This window comes from Dasypus novemcinctus, chromosome 2 (genome assembly GCF_030445035.2).
Source record: "Dasypus novemcinctus isolate mDasNov1 chromosome 2, mDasNov1.1.hap2, whole genome shotgun sequence".
Taxonomy (NCBI): Eukaryota; Metazoa; Chordata; class Mammalia; order Cingulata; family Dasypodidae; genus Dasypus; species Dasypus novemcinctus.
The window spans coordinates 123,993,409-124,006,862 of record NC_080674.1 but is presented as its reverse complement, the minus strand read 5'-3'; positions in this window follow the sequence as shown (position 1 = coordinate 124,006,862).

Here is a 13,454-nt window from a genome sequence, read left to right as displayed (position 1 = left end):
AATGGATGAAAAAATGGATGAAAGACTTGAATTGGCTTCTCTCCAAAGATGATATATAAATGGTCAGAAAGCACATGAAAAGGTGCTCATAAGCCATCAGGGAAATGCAAATCAAAACCACAATGAAATACCATTTCACACCCAGTAGAATGAATACAATTAAAAAATTGGAAAATAGCAAGTGTTAGGTTAGGGAGAAATAGAAAGACACATTCATTGCTAATTGCTAATAGCAATGTAAAATGATGAAGGCACAGTGGACAGTGGACGACAGTTTGGTCTTTCCTCAGAAAACTAAGTAGAACTATACTAAGTAGTAGCAATCCCACTACTAGGTATATCTCAAGAGAATTGAAATCAGGGATTCCAACAGATATTTTCATACTAGTGTCTACAGTGGTATTATTCACAATTGCCAAAAAGATGGTAGCAACCCAACTGTCCATCAACTAGTGAATGAATAAATAAAATGTGGTAATTACATACGATGAGTATTCAGCTATTTAAAGGAATGAAGTTCTGATACATGTGACAAGGATGGACCTTGAAGATACCATGTTGAGTGAAATAAGCCAGACCCAATAAGGAAAAGTATTGTATGATCTCACTGATTTGAAATAATTTGAATAAGCAAACTCATAGAGTCAGTATCTAGAACATAGTTTGCCAGGGCCTGGTGTAGGGATAGGGAATGGGAAGCTAAGGCTTAAGATATACAGAATGGTGTAAAATGTTTTAGTAATAAATGGTGGTGATGATAGCACAATCTATGAATATAATAAACAGCACTGAAGTGTATATGTGAATATGATTAAAAGAGGAAATGCTAGATTGTATATATGATAACAAAATATTTTTTTTTATCTATGGAATTACACTATACAAACAGTGAAACATAAGTTAAACCTTGTACTTTAGTTAATGGTACAAACATGAAAATGTGCTATCATCAGTTCTAAAAAACGTGACACATCAAAGCAAGGTGTGCAAAATTAGGAGGTATATGGTAATCCTGTATTTTTTACGTGATTATTCTATAAAACCACAACTTCTTTATTAAAGAAAATAAATCAATTGGACCATAATTCAATCAGGAAAAAATGAGAAATATCAAACTATAGTGCTTTTGGGGATACACTAGAAAATACCATCTGTGATTGTTAAGTTCATATGTTAATTTGGCTAGGTTTTGGTGTCTAGTTGTTTGGTTAAGCAAGCAGTGTCCTGATTGTTACTATGAGTATATTTCATAAATTTAAATCACATACTTTTGATTGCATCTATGACTTATTACATCTACTGTCAACAAAGGAGATTACCGTTAGCAATGAGAGAAGTCTCAAGCAATCAGTTGAAGGCCTTAAAGTGAGAACTGATCATTTCAACAGTCAGAAAGAATTTCTGTCTTTACTTCAACTACCAGATCTCCCTGGGAAGTGATTGATAACATCAGAGTTCCAGCTTGTGTCCCACTCTATGGTATACAGTTTTGCCTATCCCCATAGTAATGTGGGTCAGTTTCTATAACAAATCTAAGGATATATTTTTCAAAGATTTATTTATTTTTTTTAAATTTTTATTTATTTCTCTTCCCTTTCCCCCCCAACCCCCCGTTGTCTGCTCTTTGTGTCCATTTGCTGCGTGTTTTTCTTTGTCTGCTTCTGTTGTTGTCAGCGGCACCGGGAATCTGTGTTTCTTTCTGTTGCATCATCTTGCTGTGTCAGCTCTCCCTGTGTGTGTGGTGCCATTCCTGGGCAGGCTGACCTTTCTTTGGCGCTGGGCGGCTCTCCTTACGGGGCGCACTCCTTGTGCACATCAGCAGTGCACGTGGGCCAGCTCCACAAGTGTCAAGGAGGCCTGGGATTTCAACCGCAGACCTCCCATGTGGTAGGCGGATGCCCTATCCATTGGGCCAAGTCGGCTTCTCAATGATATTTAGATATTAACATAAATACATATCCTGTAAGTTTTGTTTCCCTACAGAACTCTGACTAATATGCCATGCAGTGACATTTGGAAGTTAAAGAAGGTGGTCATGGTAACAGTACCTTCTTTTGCCAAGCTGATCTCTCATTTTTTTCAAAGGAGTCAAGCCTAAAATTAGAGAACTAATTCAAAACCAGAACTTAAAATGGAGAAAATCCCCTTAACCTGAACTACAACACTTGGAAGATCATTTTAAAAGGGCTTTAGAACAAAACACAAGATAGAACTCTGCATAAACAGCCCTGCATATCAAACTGCTAGGTGGCACTCCTCCAAACAGACTACCTATTGACAAGTACACTTGAACATATTGTAGACAGAAGGGACACTGGAAAAGTGATTGTTTTTCTTACCAAAGAAAGGTGTGGACAAAGAAAAATATCTCAATTCATATCAATGAAAATACCCTGAGGAAGCAAAAATCACCCAGTATCATGCCCTACTCTCAAATATTGAGGGTGAGTTAACTCTAAATATAGATGATCAAACTTAGCAGCTTCTGGATATGATGCTACTCTGCGTATATCAAACCTTGATACCTTTACTCAACTTCCTCAGAGTAAACATATTACCCTTGGTAAGTTATTTCAAGTAGTTTTTCCCTATCTTCCAGTCCTTAACTTCAACCTTTGTGCCCTAGGTTGAAATATATTCCTTCCTACTTTATTATGCCACCCCTGTAGATTTAATAGGGAGAGACTTACTTTGCAAATGGACTTGTATCATTAAACGTACACCAGAGGTTTTTTGAGGTTCCTGAGGAGTCCTGTATGCATAATTTTTTCATCTGCTCCAGATAAAACTTCACCTTCTCTATTATATTTGATGTATACAGGTAAAATTATTGACACTGTCCTTGACACTATTGCAAATAAATATAGGAAAAGTAATTGGAGCATAACTTATTAAATTTCAGACAAATCCTACCAAACCATTACCCAAATTTTCCAATACCCTGCTCCAGTTAAAAGCAAAAGGACTCAAGGCTATAGGTGAAGGCCTTAAATACAAAGGTCTTTTCATATCCTGCACTAGTTCTTTTTAACAATACTACCCTACCAGTAAAGGAACCAAAAACATGAGCATATTAACTGGTCAAGACCTCAAGAGCATCAATGAAACTGTTATCCCTTGCTTCCTAGTAGAACTAACACCAAATTCCATCCTTCCAAGAATTTGACCTGAAGCTTGTTACTTCATTTTAATAGATCCTTTCTCTGTATTTTTTTCTTAACATAAAGAAAGTTATGTGTTTGCCTCACCTGGGAGTACAGCAATATACTTTAACAGTCATACCTCAGGAATTCATAGAAGTACCCTCATATTCTTTCCCAGGTCCTCAATAAAGAATTAAAATATCTACATTTCCCTTTTGATTCAATTCTGATATAATATATAGATGATCTTCTACTTTGTTAGAGAACAAAGAAACCTATATTAAGGATTCTATTTACTTGCTCTTAGTCTTAGTGGAAAAGAGACACACAGTTTTAAAAGCTAAATTACACATTTGCCAAAAGACAGTAATTTAGGGCATGACCTGTTCAAGGAGATGAAAGCACTCTCTCAACTAAAAACTAACCAAGTAGATCCTAAACTCCTCACGAACTACAATAGAGAAGATTTTTGGTCTAGCTGGATAATATAGACAATAGGTATCAAGTTTTTCTGAGAACACAAGAAACATTTTATGGATTGACTTAGTGTTAGTCAATTGGCTTAGTAAGAGACTTTCTCCTTCAGGAGGCCAAATGTAAATGCACTTTAGTACCCAGAAGGATCTTCAAAAGCCTCCTTCCCTAAGGCATCCTTAATTACAAAAGCCCTTTTGTCTACTTATGCATGGACAATCTATGTAAGTCCTTGTAATTAATACTCTGCTAAAGCACACCACTTGCCCTGCCCAAGACAAGATAGCAGAATGAGGCATTTCAGGGCTCCATTCCCCCACAGTTTTGAGCAGCAAGTAAGAACTGGCAGAAACACCTTTTTACAAGCTCCAGGAAACAGTTAAAGAATAGTAACAGGGAAGCACTGAATCAAAAAAATACTATTTAAAAACAATAGGATTTCATGGTTTCTTAGCTGCCACATCCCCCTACCCGCAACCCCACTGGCTCAGCACAGAATAGGTCTGCACAGTCCAATAAAGATTCCTAGTTCCTCCAGAGGAAGCAGAGTAACCCTCAGGCATATACTGGGAACATGAACGTCTGACTCAACCTGTCTGGTGTTGGCCTGAAGGATTCTCCATCCCAGAAATCTCTCTGAATGCAGAAAACAATTCACAGAGCCCTCCTACAGATTGCTGTGGAAGAAAAATCAAGTTGTGCTGCCTGGGACACAGGATTCTGGCTGTAGTATATGCTATGCAGTGCTCAGGACTGTGAGGAAAACAGTTTCCTAAGGAAGAAGGGACTTTGGAATCATGTAAAGAGGTTAATTGCATTGGTCACATGAGCATACCTAAGACAAGACACATGCACAGAAAAGCATCAGAGAGGCCCCTATATTTTTGCCTGGAGCTATTGTCTAAATATAATTAATGGATAAGCCCTAAGGATAGCATTCACACAGGCCAATCTGCAAAGACATGGAAAGGTGTTTTCCTTTTCTCCTTTGTTTTTTTTTTGTCAGCTATTAACATTCAAGGACAGCTCTGTCAAGGTTCTATCTGCAAGCAAACTTAAGGAACAAATATCACAGAGTCTAAATTCCAGTGATTACACACTGAAATATCAAATGTCCAGGTTGCAACAAAAGGTTACAAGACATACAAAGATAAGGAAGTGATGGTGCAGGCAAAGGATAAAATTAAAGCATTAGAAACCATCAATAAGAAGGACCAGACCTGGGAGATACCAAAGACTTTTTTTAAAAAAATGGTCCAAAATATGCTAAAAGAGGTAAAGGAAAGCATGGACAAAGAACCAAAAGAAATCAGAAAAATCATAGATGTACACAAAGAGAATAACCATAGAGAGCTTGAAATTATGAAAAGGAACTAGAGCTGAAGACCACAGTAATAGAAATTAAAAATTCCCTGGAGCTAATCAGAGCTGACAGAAGAATCAGGGAACTTGCAGATAAGACAATTGAAAGCATTTGGTCAAAAGAAGAGAAAGAATGAAAAGTGAACAGATCCTGAGGAATATATGGAACACCATCAAGCATACCAAGATATCCACTGTGGGCATCCCAAAAGGAGAAGAAAGAAAGGGGCAGAGAGAATATTCAAAGAAATATTGGCTGAAAACATCTCAAAGTTAAAGAAAAAAAGAAAAAAAACCAAAAACGTGAATATTACATCCAAGATGCTCAATAAACTCTGATCAGGATAAACCCAAATAGACCCTTGCTGTAGCTTATTACAATCAATTTGTCAAATGCCAAAAACAAGGAGGGAATTCTGAAAACTGCAAAAGATAAGCAAAATGTATACGAGAGTCTCAATAAGATTGTCTATTTCTCATCAGATACTATGGAGGTAAGAATGCAGTGGAATGAAATATTTAAAGTACTGAAAGCAAAAAAAAAATTGCTTACAAGCAATCTAGCTAAACTGTCTTTCAGAAATCAAGGCAAGATTTGGACTTTCTCAGATAATCAAAAGACGAGGGAGTTCATCACCACTAGACTGGTCCTACAAGAGATGCTAAAGAGTGTTCTGCATGTTTAAATAAAAGGACAATAAACAATAGATTGAATCTGTTTGAAGAAATAAAACTCTCCAGTGAGGGTAATTACATGCATAAATATAAACACCATTTCTATTGTGTTTTTGGTTTGTAACTCCACTTTTTATTTCCTAAATGATCTAATAGGCAAAGGCATAAATTTAATGATAAGTAACTGGTTTTGGACTCTAAATATATAAGCATGTAATTTTTTAAAAGAACTACATAAATGTGTGGACATGGAGAGGTATAGGAACATAATTTTTGTATACTATTGAAATTAAATTGGTATTAAATACAATTTTTATAGGTATAAGACATTAAATTAAAACCCGTTGTATCTACAATGAATATATAAGAGAAGATGCAAGCATAGAAACAAAAATTTGAGTACAGATTGCCAGGGATAAAGAGAAGGGGAAACGGGGAGTTATTACATAATGGCTGGGTGTAGAGTTTCTGTTTAGAAAGTTGGCAAGCTTTAGTAGTGGAAGTGAAGAGCGTTCTAGAATATGGTGACTGTGATTAATCCCATTGAATGATATGCTTGGGAGTGGTTGAGATGGGAAAGTTTATGTTGTATATATATTCCCACAATTAAAACAAAAATCTAAAAAGAACAACTAAATAGATGCTGAAAATTAAATGCAATTCATGATCCTGGATAGGATCTAGCAATGGAGGAGAAAAGACTCAAAGGAATGGAACATTAGTGGGACTTAAGAAAAATATGGAATATAGAATGAGCTTTGTATCAATGTTAAATTTCTTGATAAAAGCACTTAAGGTGGTGACATAAGTGAATATCCTTGTTTTTAGGAAATACACCTGGCAGTATTAAGTGTTCAAGCTGCATGATATATACAACCTATATTTAAGTTTTCAGAAAATGGATTGATAAATTGATGATAGCTAGATAAATGGTGAAAGAAAAAGAAAGAAAGAAAGAAAGAGAAAGAAAGGGAAGGAAGGAAGGAAGGAAGGAAGGAAGGAAGGAAGGAAGGAAGGAAGGAAGGAAGGAAGGAAGGAAGGAAGGAAGGAAGGAAGGAAGGAAGGAAGGAAGGAAGGAAGGAAGGAAGGAAGGAAGGAAGGAAGGAAGGAAGGAAAGAAAAGAATGACAAAATGCTAAAATTGGTAGATTGGGTATTGGGGTTTAGGGTTATGTTGGAATTCTCTGTTTGGGGTTTGTGTGACTTTTTTAAACTGTCCTATAACTTTGAATGAGTTTCAAAATAAAAAGTTAAAAACAAACAGAAAACACATCATTTAATTTAGCCTCACCCTTGAATGGTTCAAAGGCTTAGCCCCATATTTTATGGGAATAGATACCATTACATAACTGGTTATTGCTTTTACTGATTGAGTAGTTCTATGCCCCATGCTATATGTCATGGTTCTTCACAAAGTAGAGGTATTATGATGAACTGAAAATACTCAACATTTTTCAGCCAGCCAATTAATCTCTTATGAGAGTCTGCTGCTTTCTCCCTCTCATATTTCTGTTTACTGCTACAATATCCTGAAACATGCTTCTGTCCTATCCCTAGCAGAAGGGGTCCTTATGATTTTCTTCAGCTATGAAACATTTGTACTTTGGCCATATTTATTAGTTTCCTGTGAGAACCTTGACGTAATATTATTGATTGATGGAACATTCCTAAAAACTGAAAAAGGAGATTATCCAGCAGGATAAGTTATCATTAATTCAAGATTGCCTTTAGAATATAGTCTACTACATGAAGTAAGATTAGATCAAATGGCTGAAATTTACTAGAGTTTGTCAACTAGTCAAAGATAGAGTAAATTTAAATACAGACAACAGGTATACCTTTGTGTAATGCTATACATAGTTTGGGGTTGCTTTGGAAACAAAAGTGGTTTCTCAAGTCTTCTGGAATGCTCATAAAATATGAATAATTTAAAGAATAATTTCTATCCTAGAGTCAATAGAAATAGAGTTAATGTGGAAAATAAAGGATATGTTCTAAGAAATCATTATGCCAAGTATATAGCTATAACCAAAGTTATGACTCTAACCAAACCCTCAAAAGATAAATTCCCATAGGAAAAAAAAAATGAAATAAGCAATCTCATAGATTTAGATTCTAGAATATAAATTACAAAGGGATAGAATGGGGTAGAGACTGGAGAGCTGATGCTTAAGTATGCAGAATTTCTACTTAGGTTGACTGTAAATGTTTGGAAATGGATAGTGGTGATGGTAGCACATTATTGTGAATGTAATTAACTATGCTTAATTATGTCTGTAAATGTGGTTATAAGGGGAAGATTTGTATTTTACTAGATGGAAAGATAGAATTCAAAATTTGAGACTATATAACTCAGTGAACACTGTTGTAGATGATATACTGTGGTTAATAGTACAAACATGAGATTGTTCTTTCATGAATTACAGCAAATTTATTATACAATGTTGCATAGTGTTAATAAAAAGATAGTACATGGGGAAAAAATCCCCATAGGGATTCAAAGAAACTATTTTGAAATATAAAAGTTTAGTTCTGACTCTGAAAAGGAAGAATTGCAAAATTCTGGTTGTCCCCATTACCTAAATAAAATTCTGGCCCTCCCGAAATGGCCACGTGGTGGCACCACATGATTTCAAGTGGATATTGCCTAAATTTCTCCATGAAACGTATCATTATATCAACATATTGGGTACTATCTTAAACCAATATTGGTGAGAAAACTTTAAAAAGAGAACTGAGATTATTTTCAAGCTATGTGTCACCTGACAATAACATAATCTTGGAAAAACTGTAAAGACAGAACGAGGCCAGGCACCAAATTCTACAGGACCTTTTGAACACCTTTAGCTCAAATTTATCCAACTTTCTCTCCCCATGGGATGTGAATAGTTTTTAGTTTTTGTGTATTTATTTTCAGTATAATTGAGACATACTCTTGCCAAAAAAGCTTTAGCCCCTACAGTCACTGAAACGTTCCTTGATTTTGTGTTTCCAATTTGGGGCATACCAACTTTAAAACTGAGCAAAGCACACACCTCATGGAAACCATTATAAAATAACTCCATAATGAATCACCCCTTACTCAAAAACAAAAAAGGTCTTTATCACCCACAATTTTGGGGGAAGCTTATGAGAATCAATGACATCCTTGAATTAAAATTAGCAAAGTTTTCATAAACCCTTGAACTTTTGTGAGCAAAGTTATTCCAACTAGAGTTTAGGGTCATACCAACCCACTCCATCATGAATATATCAGTTACTCCTCTGTCATTCAATACCTGGATGTCTCTCATGGCTAAGAATTTCAACATTGCTGTTTTCATTTTTAAAGATTTATTTGTTTATTTATTCCCCCACCCCCTACTGGCCCCAGTTGTCTGTTCTCTGTGTCTATTTGCTGCATGTTCTTCTTTGTCCACTTCTGTTGTTGTCAGCAGCATGGTAATCTGTGTTTCTTTTTGTTGTGTCATCCTGTTGTGTCAGCTCTCTATGTGTGCAGCACCATTCCTGGGCAGGCTGAACATTCTTTTGCACTGGGTGGCTCTCCTTACCGGGCGCACTCCATGTGCGTGGGGCTCCCTATGAAGGGGACACCCCTGCGTGGCACGGCACCCCTTGTGCCTATCAGAACTGCACGTGGGCCAGCTCCACACAGGTCAAGGAGGCCTGGGTTTTGAACCGCGGACCTCCCATGTGGTAGATGGACGCCCTAACCACTGGGCCAAGTCCGCTTCCCTCAACATTGCTTTTTGATTTTGCCTTGCTGCACATAGATATGTCAAAATATTGCAAGAGACTAATGTACTATACCCAGTACTATCATCAACAGGTTAAGGTTACTTTCCCACAATAACTTCCTATACTGCCTCTTCATAATCTCCAACCAGGAAATCTCATCTATTGGAAAAGGCATCAGAGAAAAACTTGCTCCTGAACTTTGTTTGAAGGGACTTTTATCAGGTACCATTAACAATAAACATAGCAATGAAACTCCAGAGAGTAAATCCTTGGGATCACATTTCAACAAAAGAAGCAATTCAGAATTCCACACAATTGGAAGGCTACTCCAGCAGAGCACCCCAAAGTGAGGACTCTCAGATATCTTCTAGAAACAGCTGATCTTTAGAAGTAGACAGCTGATCCAAGACCTTGGGGGCAGGTTGATAATCTCAGATAGTGGACAGTTTCCACACATGACATCAGATCAAGATCTCTCTCTAATTCCTGTTTTTTACACACCCCCCCCCTTTTTTTTTTGCATATGATCATATTACTCCTCATTTTCTATAGACTTTTGATTATTGTCCACTTAAAATGGTCTATTTTCTTTCTTTTCTCTTATTCTAATTGTCAGGTTAAAATATACCCATTCTAATACCATTCTTAGATATTGAAAATAGTAGCCCCTGCCCTCAGTCTTACCTACTATTGGATAGTCCATCCATTACCAGACCCCATGATAAAAATTACTAGGCAATTTTGGTTTCATCAAACAAAACATAGGTATTTGCAGCCAATAGTGTTTCATTTGTACCTATCTGGGGAAATGATCTTACAAAAAGAGACCTTGCTAGTGTCTCTTTCTCCTGGAAAAAGAACAATTTTTTTTTTTTTATAATCAATGAATCAAACCATAGATAATTCTTTATTTTAAGCCAAGAAACTTTGTAGGGTAATAGGTCAATTTCTTGTAACCTGAAAGAGATTAATAAAAATTAAAATATGTAACCCAGCTAATTTAAGTCCTTGATCATGAACAATTCCTTTTTTCCTGAATCTCCATGTGCATCTACCAGATACTACTTCCTTTGCATCCAGGACTCATGGTACAGTTTGCCTCAGAATAACACCTCCTTTAGGAATAATATGGCAAGACTTGTCTACCCAGAGACCTTAAATCTATAAAGCATTAAGGCTGGAAATTTTACTTAGATGGGGGGGGAAGCTCCAAAGCAAGGCCACTTTGATTATTTAGCCACTCTACCTGGGGGAATTGCTGACTCATTTTTGTGCAAAAAATTAGAATAGTGTCCCAAATGACAGGAATCATTCAAATAGAAAAAACTGTAAGAAACTTATCACTAAATCTGAAAGAAGTTATTGATTCTAGATGCAATACAAATAAGTCTCAACTCATTGGCAAGAGTAGAGATGGACAATCATATTACTCTAGATTTCTTGCTTGCTAGTCATGGTGACATCTATGCCATTGCTAATATTTCTTGCTGTACTTGGATCAGTAACACAGGAAAGGTGGGCAGGTTACACATCACCTTAAAGAAAAAGCTTCTTTGCTTTTTAAGGTTGATCCTCTTGGCCTATACAATTTGTTCTTTTGGTCTGGGTTGCACAACTAGAGATCTTGATTCTAAAATATCACAGACTACTCGTAATTATTTGTAATTGGTGATAGTGAGTATCATGTTGGCCTATCACATTCACTTCTGTGCTTCTGTGCAGCTGCTCTTTTTCTGATGATGATCATGGTGATACAACACAAAAATTTCAAGATTATGCGATATAGTTGACTATGGCCACAACTGAATAATTCTTGAGCCATGAAGATTTCCATCTCTAGCTTTCTCTGAATTGGTAAAGCCTCTGCAAGTGAGAGAATGGCCAAAAAGGGGAAATGAAAGTCTGAATATGCACAATGATATAAGACCATATATAACAATAGAGCTCTTACACAGACTCTGCTGATCCAACACAGGAAGCCAAAATACAACTCTTCAACAACCAGTCCAAGAAACCAAATCACAATTTCTGCAGAGTAGTTAGAACTTGTTCAATAAATGCCAGCTTTCCTGTGTTTTGCACCCACTTTCAACTAAGAGCCAACCAGAGAAAGTCAAATATGTTCCCCAAACCAATCACATAAGATGTCCTGCTTTTTAGCCCAACCCTGCTTCCCCACAGCAACATCCTCCAGTTAGAGAATAGCTGAAACCTCTCTTAATTTTTCTTTGCTATAAGGCATTCCCACTCTTTTGCCTACCTTGGAGTCTCTGCTAAATGCAAGTGATTTTGACTTACTGAGTAGATAACCTCTGTTCTCATTTGGTTGGTTTTCATTTATTTAACAATAGTTTTGACTCTATATCGTGCAAGTGTTGTTTTTCAAATAAACTATATAAATCCAGTGTCATCTTGATGGCTTAAAGATAAACTGCTTGGTATTATAATGGCAAGAAAACTAGTAGGCTTGTTGTTTGCTTAGAGTTTTCCATCAATTGCATTGTAAGACATAAGGTAGTGACAAGTGGGCGGGCTTTGGAATAGCAAGACACAGACTCAAATTCTTTTACATTTATTGTCTGAATGATTTTGGTGAAGTTACTTAATCTTTAAATGCTATATGTTTCTCATCAGTAAAAGTGGGTAATAACTGTTATCTCAGAAGACTGGTTGAGAAGAATATATAAAGCATGAATAATTCATGGAATATAACAGATTTATAAACAATGTCATTTCCTCCTTATGGGCCTCTTCTGTCCCCCTCCCTCCATTCAGTTATATTGGCAATATGTTTATGTACAAACAATCTAAAAATAACATAATGACTTGTTTTTAAAAATGGTTTTCCTTTTCCAGTACTTTGAAAACCACTGTTACTGGAGCACATGTGATTAGCAAAATGATAGTGCACATGTCTCTACAAAGCCCGTTATTTGATTATTTTTTTGGCTGGTAAAAATTTATATCCAAAAAATCTGTAAATGCTTGTTTTTTAAGGGAACTATGTTTATTTCCTGAATCATTATGTGCGGGGCAGAGTAGCTGCTCTTATTAATTTTATAACCCGAATATTTGACAGTGCTTTGTACAAGATTGATGTTCAGTGTATTTTGAATGAAAATATGAAAAGAGGAATCGATACCTGACCCCCATCTCCAAATAGCATCTCAGAACAAATTTATAAATTCCCCTTAAAATTAGAGAAAGAGTATAAGTAAGTCATATGAAACAAAGAGTTACAGGAAGGTCCAATTCTTGCACTCGAATAACTGGCTGAAGAGATATTCAGATAAGCAACTAATGGTTAAGAACAAAGTTTGCACATAAGCATTGCCTAACTCTTTAATTGTTAGAATAGGAAAACCCCTTTCTAGAACTTGAAAAACTCATTAATTATATCTAGCTTTCACTATTGGTTTAGCTTCTGTACATGCAGCAGCTAAATTTCCAACATCTGCAACTTTCATTTCAGGAAAAGATTTGTTTAAAATTCAATTCTTATTTGTGTTTAATTTGTAATTTTAATTTCTAGTTCTTATGCATATTCTTCTTAAATTTAGTTATTGCTTATAATAAATATTATAAAGTTATAAACTGGGTTCTTTTAAAAATGATACTGTGGCATAATTTTATATTAATATTATTCTTTCCATAAAAGGTATAAAATATAGAATATTAAAAGCTTTTACTGACACTGTGAGAGACAAATTTAAAATGGAGAGAAAGGGATCCATTAAAATTTTATTTATAAAATGTATTTCAGTGAGGCTTTACAAAATAAAAGTCTGTGACATTTAATTAGAACACCAACTTTGCATACAACTTCAGATGAATTCTCATCAGTATTTTTAAAAAATGCCAATCAACTGAAAATTGAAATCAGAGAGTTATTTCTTTTTATAAATAAATTTTTATCATTCCAGTTTATAAAACATTGTTATTGGTCTATGGGGAGAATGCAGCAGTTATTTCTTTCGAAAACTGACATATAATTGGCTATCAATTAATGAATATGCACAAACTATAATACCATATAATGCAGAGTTATTAAATGAGTGAGCAG